Here is a 6792-nt window from a genome sequence, read left to right on the forward strand (position 1 = left end):
ACAACATCATAAATATGGTGGAAATTTGAGGTAAATGTATGGAGATGCCATTCTAGCCTTTCCTTTTAACGAGTTTGAATGTTATGTTTCTGTTCCGTAGCCTTAATTAATTATTACATATTTTCATAAATTAAGGCCCAATCCCAAACCACGCCCTACACCCTACCCCTACACAGTCACTACCCCTCCGTTTGCGCGTTCGCGCACAGGGTCCGCCACAGTGCTGTTCCAAACCAACGAGTGTGGAGCGGTGTGTCCGTCAGGAAACACGCTGTTTACAAGTAGTTCCAGGCTCAGCAAACATCCACTGATAAATTGCGATGTTAACAACCTCATGTGATAACCTCATGTTTTTAAACTTAGGATCGTTTAGTCTAGAAAAAGGTAAATGCGTGCATTTTATTATAAAGTTGTGTATATTTAAAGACTGTTGCACAAACTAAGAAGCTTATAAAAATCAGGTTTAAAACTAAAAGAGCGTTACAAAATAATACAAAAAAACACAATTAAAGATGTTTGGAGTTTTATTTTAGTTATTAATTTAAAATTGTTGTCTAAGAGATGCTGATTTGAAACCGTTGTTACATATGTTACGACATTTCCTGTTTCTGCCGGAGAGAGGCGAGTTTGTCCCAAAGCTTGCCGCTGTGTTTACTCCCTCCATCCAGGGGCGGATATAGAAACATATTCATGGGGTGGCAAGAGGGTGGCAGGAGATTTTGAGGGGTGGCATCCCCTGGCAGAAGTATATGCTGATTTGATCGCAGTCATATCAATCTATCTTAACTTGGAAAGCCACACTATTTATATTTGAACTCAATTACATCTGGATACATTATTGTGGCATATCAGTAAAGCCTTAAATATAAATAAAAGGTGGCAGACATAATTTAATGAATTTTAACTGAACAATAACTGAATGAGTTTGTTTCACACTTAGACCAGCAGGGGTACCACATATATGCACAGACTGTTGCAATAAGTACATTAATTAACTGTCTCATCGATGTTTGTCTGAATGAATATGATATTAACAATCATATTATTCCTATCAGCTGTCAATCACTGTTATGATTCACATATTCATTTATTATTGAATAAACTATATTTTTTGGAGGAGTTAATGATGAATGTTCCCCAAGATGCTTGCTCACCCTCCTTCATATTTCAAAGACAAATTACTATCATATATCAACATTCAAAAGAATCAAAAGAACAGTTCAGCGCCCCACGACTTTACTGCAAACAGTTACAACCTGGACTTTACATCAGAAAAAACAAACATTAAAGAAGTGACTAACTGCATCAATTAGGGTTACAAAACGTGTATACAGCTAAAACATATACATCGCTGCAGTTATTATCTAGTGGAAAAACCTTACCTACTGGCCTAGTTAAATCAAAGTGGTTACTTTTTTTTGGCTGGGCAGTGTAGTTTTACACACCGCCTTATTTTACTTTATCAGCATTTAAAACTGGTTTTTGGGGGCAGACCTTAGGGGAAGACCCCCACAAAGAAAACATATGTATACACACATACAAGGTCATCATCTTAACAGTTGTTTATGCTCATCTGTGAGAAGAGCATCAAGTTGGCCAACCTGATCTCACCAGAATGCGTGACTCCACCACGACTCCTTAACACCACAATGCGTGGTGGAGTCACGAACTTTGTTACATTTGCGTGTCGGCACCACGCAAACAACCCCAATGTATAGTGAATGAGGCTCCTTTGTCGTGGTGCACACACGCATTTCTACAACGTGCATTGTGTGTAATGCAACTGTTATTTTTATTAAATTAGTTAGTTTTTAAGGAAGGCCAGAGCTTCAGCTGTGTCAAATAGATTGTTCCCTTCAGTTAACGTTATTTAAAAGATAATGATCATGTCCCCTGTATTGTATTACGAGCGTCCATTCCCATTGGATAACGGAGAATTTTACACCCGGAAGTAAGTAGCCTATTCTCCTTACTGTCGATTGATTTTACAGTGATATCTGCACTACTCATCGACTAAAAAACACCAAATTGTCCTTGTTAATTACACAACATTGATTGGTTTGAATTGTGTACAATGCTTTTGTATTTTCCCCCTTCGATTCGGAGAAACAAATATATTTTCGGAGTTTTTGGACGGCAGAAGACACTACACTACCCAGAATCCTCAGCTATCGTTTGGGACTACACCATGTGCTTAGCTTGACAAACCCCGTGATCAGTCCTCAACCTCTGTGATTGGATGCGCGACGTTTACACAGAGCGTCCAAAAGGACTTTGAAATGGAATGAAACCCATCGACGGCACACTATTCAAAACAGGAATCGAACGTGTCCTACCCCCTCCCCCCCTTAGGTCACAGGCTCCTCCAACAGTGCTACGCAATAAAACAGATACACAGAAAAAATAGTGAAATAGTGCAATAAGAGTCTATATACAAGTGATTAGAATATGATATATTAGATAAATAATTTCTAAGTAGCAGCCAGATGAATGTTATTTCTAAATGCAGGTGTTTAATAGTCTTCTGGCCTGTGGGATGAAGCTGTCTCTGTGTCTGGTGGTTTTAGTCCGAATGCTGTGGTACCGCCTGCCAGACTGCAGCAGACAGAACCGTTTGTGGCTGGGGTGATGGTGGTCTTTTATAATCCTGAGGGCTTTCTTTAAGGTTAACCTGGTATTTTTAATCCACTACATTTATTTTAGTTACTTTACAGATTTGGATTAATGATGTGAAATATAAACAACCCTTAAATCAGACTTTAGTTACACCTGAATGAAATTCAGGGAAGGTGATTGTCAAGTGCCAACAATCAGGCGAGATATTTGATAGTTGGTTGCTTGAGAAGACTAAATATTTATCTGCAGATCCGTTTAAAGCATATTCATTACTCGTTATTCTCTAATAGTTCATTAAAGACTGTATATAATTGCTATTTTGCACATCCCTTTCAAGATTTCAAGATTTTCTAAGGTTTATTGACATATCATATACACAACAGTGTAGTTATGCAATGAATGAACAACTTGGGTCACAGGTTCATCAACAGTGCATTACAAGACATCTATCAATGTGTGTATACTTCCACCCTTACACTGTCGTATTCTGCACATTTCTTTAATTAAAGCCTTATTAGTTAGCACATCCTCCTATCAGGCACTAAACTGTTTTACTCTAGATATCATTTGAGTATCTTCTTGATATTTTCTATTCTATATTTATATAATTGACCTTCTACTTTCCCACTATTTTGTATGTACTCTTAATATTTGAATGTTTTCATAAAATATAACACGTGTAACAAGCGTTACAAAAAGCGTTACAAAAATGAAAGACATTAAGAAAAAGGCATTTTAAACAGTCATTAAAAAGCAACACAATCTTCCTGCATTGCAATTACTCTAAACGTGTAATAACGTGCTTTAACCAGTAGGTGGTTTGGGTTAAAAGGCTGTCAAGTTTACAGTGTTAACAAAATAAAATATACTGCTGTTTCCGGTTTAGTTTACGACGAATATTATTTTGTTATTGTTTTGATATTTGTAACACAAAAGCGATGGAAAAAACCCATAGCAACCAAAAAAAGATGGTCTTAACATGACCCAGTCGTCTAGTAGTTAATAAAAAACAATAATATCAAAACAAAATATTACTACTAACTTTATTGTGAAATTAAAACAGAACGGTAAAAGAATAGTTTCCGGTGTATTCTGATGCCCGATCTCTGTAGATAAATAAAGAACTAAGACAGATGTGTAATATTTAATGCAGCCAAACCATTTATTACAATGCATTCATGTGATGACTATCAAAGAGTAAAGCAAGCACTGCTGAATAAAGTATGATTTTCTCTTTTACGAAACGTTTTTTTTCATATGGAATGCAGTTGGAGGTCAACCAATCAAAGAACTTGAGGACTGATCACGGGGTTCATGGTGTAGTCCCAAACGATAGCTGAGGATTCTGGGTAGTGTAGTGTCTTCTGCCGTCCAAAAACTCCGAAAAAATATTTGTTTCTCCGAATCGAAGGGGTAAAATACAAAAGCATTGCACACAATTCAAACCAATCAATGTTGTGTAATTAACAAGGACAATTTGGTGTTTTTTAGTCGATGAGTAGTGCAGATATCACTGTAAAACCAATCGACAGTAAGGAGAATAGGCTACTTACTTCCGGGTGTAAAATTCTCCGTTATCCAATGGGAATGGACGCTCGTAATACAAGACATGATCATTATCTTTTAAATAACGTTAACTAAAGGGAACAATCTATTTGACACAGCTGAAGCTCTGGCCTTCCTTAAAAACAAACTAATTCAATAAAATTAACAGTTGCATTACACACAATGCACGTTGTAGAAATGCGTGTGTGCACCACGACAAAGGAGCCTCATTCACTTTACATTGGGGTTGTTTGCGTGGTGCCGACACGCAAATGTAACAAAGTTCGTGACTCCACCAGCATTGTGGTGTTAAGGAGTCGTGGTGGAGTCACGCATTCTGGTGAGATCAGGTTGAGTTGGCATGCCACAGCTGAATGTGGTGACCATTTTGAGGCAAAACACCTCACAAACTTATTAAGATCCAAAGCTTTAGTGCGTTTTGATTCAATGCTGAGTACAGCCAAACTTGACAGTCTCTTCTCTGTCATTGTAGACCGCAAATACCTAATTCCTTCCGTCTACTTGGGTCCGAATCAGACTGTCCGAATGCTTCTCGTTTTGCACCGTCCTGTTTAGTGCTGCGTACCGGTACGCCGAACCGGTACTGGACTTTAAAAAGTTTCGGTTCAAGTCCGGTTAAAACCGGAACGTCTGGAACCGGTACTTGGACGCGCAAAAAAAACTAGCACTTACGTATATTCTGGTGTCTGTGGTTATTTAAACATTCCCTGATAAACGTCATTCAGCGTCAATAAATGAGTGCTAATCCCAGTGTGCTCAGTGTACAACATCACATGTCATTTCACCTTCGATTCACAGTTTGAAAACGTAGCATTTCGCCGCATGCTAATGCTAACCGGAAGTGAAGAATTTTCAGAATAAAAGTATTAAGTAAATAGTGTGAACTTCCGTTTTTTTCAGAATAAAACTGATTTAAATTAAATAGTGTATTTCATTCAAAATTACGCCATATCAACATTGATTTTAATTTCTGTATGTACATCACTATGTATGTACTATGTACTGTATAATGTACACATGTAGAGTTGTAGAAAAGACATGGTGTACAGTACACGGACTGTACAGTCACTACAGTGTAGCCTATACTGTATAGTAGGTGTGTAACAGTGTAATGCATATAATCTACTGTACACTCTACCTTTCAGCAACGTTTTAGGGATTTAGGCTCAGTCAGCTCAGGGACTATTTGGTTACTTTAGTTTGGTAAATGAAATACATGTTTGAACTTTGTAGTAGTTCACTGTAGTTGCTGTCATAAAGTCATTAGTAGTCATTTTTTTTTTACATTTGTACTTTGTAGAGAAATGTAGACACAAGTTGGAAGGGAGCACAATAAACCTGACGAGTTTGAATTTGAGTTGATTATGAGTTCATTTTCAATTGATAATTAGCTCACAATCAGCTCACTTTAGTTACTCACACAACTTGACACAAGCCATGGGTTCAGGTCCGGACTTATAAGTCCGGACCTGAACCTGAACCTCTGGACTTGAGTCCGGACCTGAACCTGAATGTGAGTCCAGGTACGCAGCACTAGTCCTGTTCAAATAAAATCGCCGCCAATCATATTTCCACACTCGCGCCAGGGCCGGGGGGAGGGGCATACTTGCCAACACTCCCGATTTTCGCGGGAGACTCCCGATTTCATTGCCCTCTCCCAGTTTCCTCCCGGGGTCATATTTCTCCCGCATTTCTCACGATTTCTGACCAAATCAGATTTACTCAGGACTGTTTCCACTCGGACTTTAATACAGCTACACCATTATTTGGTTTCCATGGTAGCGCGTCTCTTTAGTAACTGACAGTCTGAGAGGGTGAGGAAGATAGTCACAGTAAACTGAACAAGAATCGACAACTCTACCCTCTGCTCACTCCTTTCCATGCTACAGGCCGCAAGACAGTGCACTAACAACTACAATAAGCATGTTAATGTTAATCTAATACAGCTCCGGCGATCCACTAGCAGCCCCCCCCCCCCGCGGTGGTTTTGAAATGCTCCCGATTTCTGAGGTCTCAAGGTTGGCAAGTATGGGGAGGGGTTACAAGACTTGCGTCTTGTGCTGCATTCACTTGCACTAGGACATTAGGGATTTTCTCTCATAAATGTCCGATGAGCCGCAACTTTTATTTCAAAACAGAGCTGCCAACCCATGCCACCCCGGTAGATCCGCCCCTGCCTCCATCTGACAGGAGGGAGCCTCATTGAGCTGAGAGTGTCACTCGACGGAGTTCACTCCGTCACAGAGGGGTAGTGTGTAGGGGTAGGGTGTAGGGCGTGGTTTGGGATTGGGCCTACGTAATGGTTTTGACTTTTTCTCAAGTTTTTTCCCCCAATAAATAAAGTGTATACAGTTGACATGACTCATTAGAAAAATAAAAGCATCATACAGTAGTCATTCTAAATGATGAAACCAGTTTGTAATCAATCAAAGCAGTACAAAATGGTTAAGATTAAGTTGTTATCCCGTACAATATTCCCATATTCATCGTGTTCATAATCTTGTTTGGTTTATATTCTTTTACTCAAGTCCAACACACTGTAATTGGAAGAAAAAAAGTGTCACAGTTTTGTTATCTATTCCTTCTTAAAAGACACACATGAATAGAAAT

The sequence above is a fragment of the Pseudochaenichthys georgianus genome, chromosome 17, assembly GCF_902827115.2.
Source record: "Pseudochaenichthys georgianus chromosome 17, fPseGeo1.2, whole genome shotgun sequence".
Taxonomy (NCBI): Eukaryota; Metazoa; Chordata; class Actinopteri; order Perciformes; family Channichthyidae; genus Pseudochaenichthys; species Pseudochaenichthys georgianus.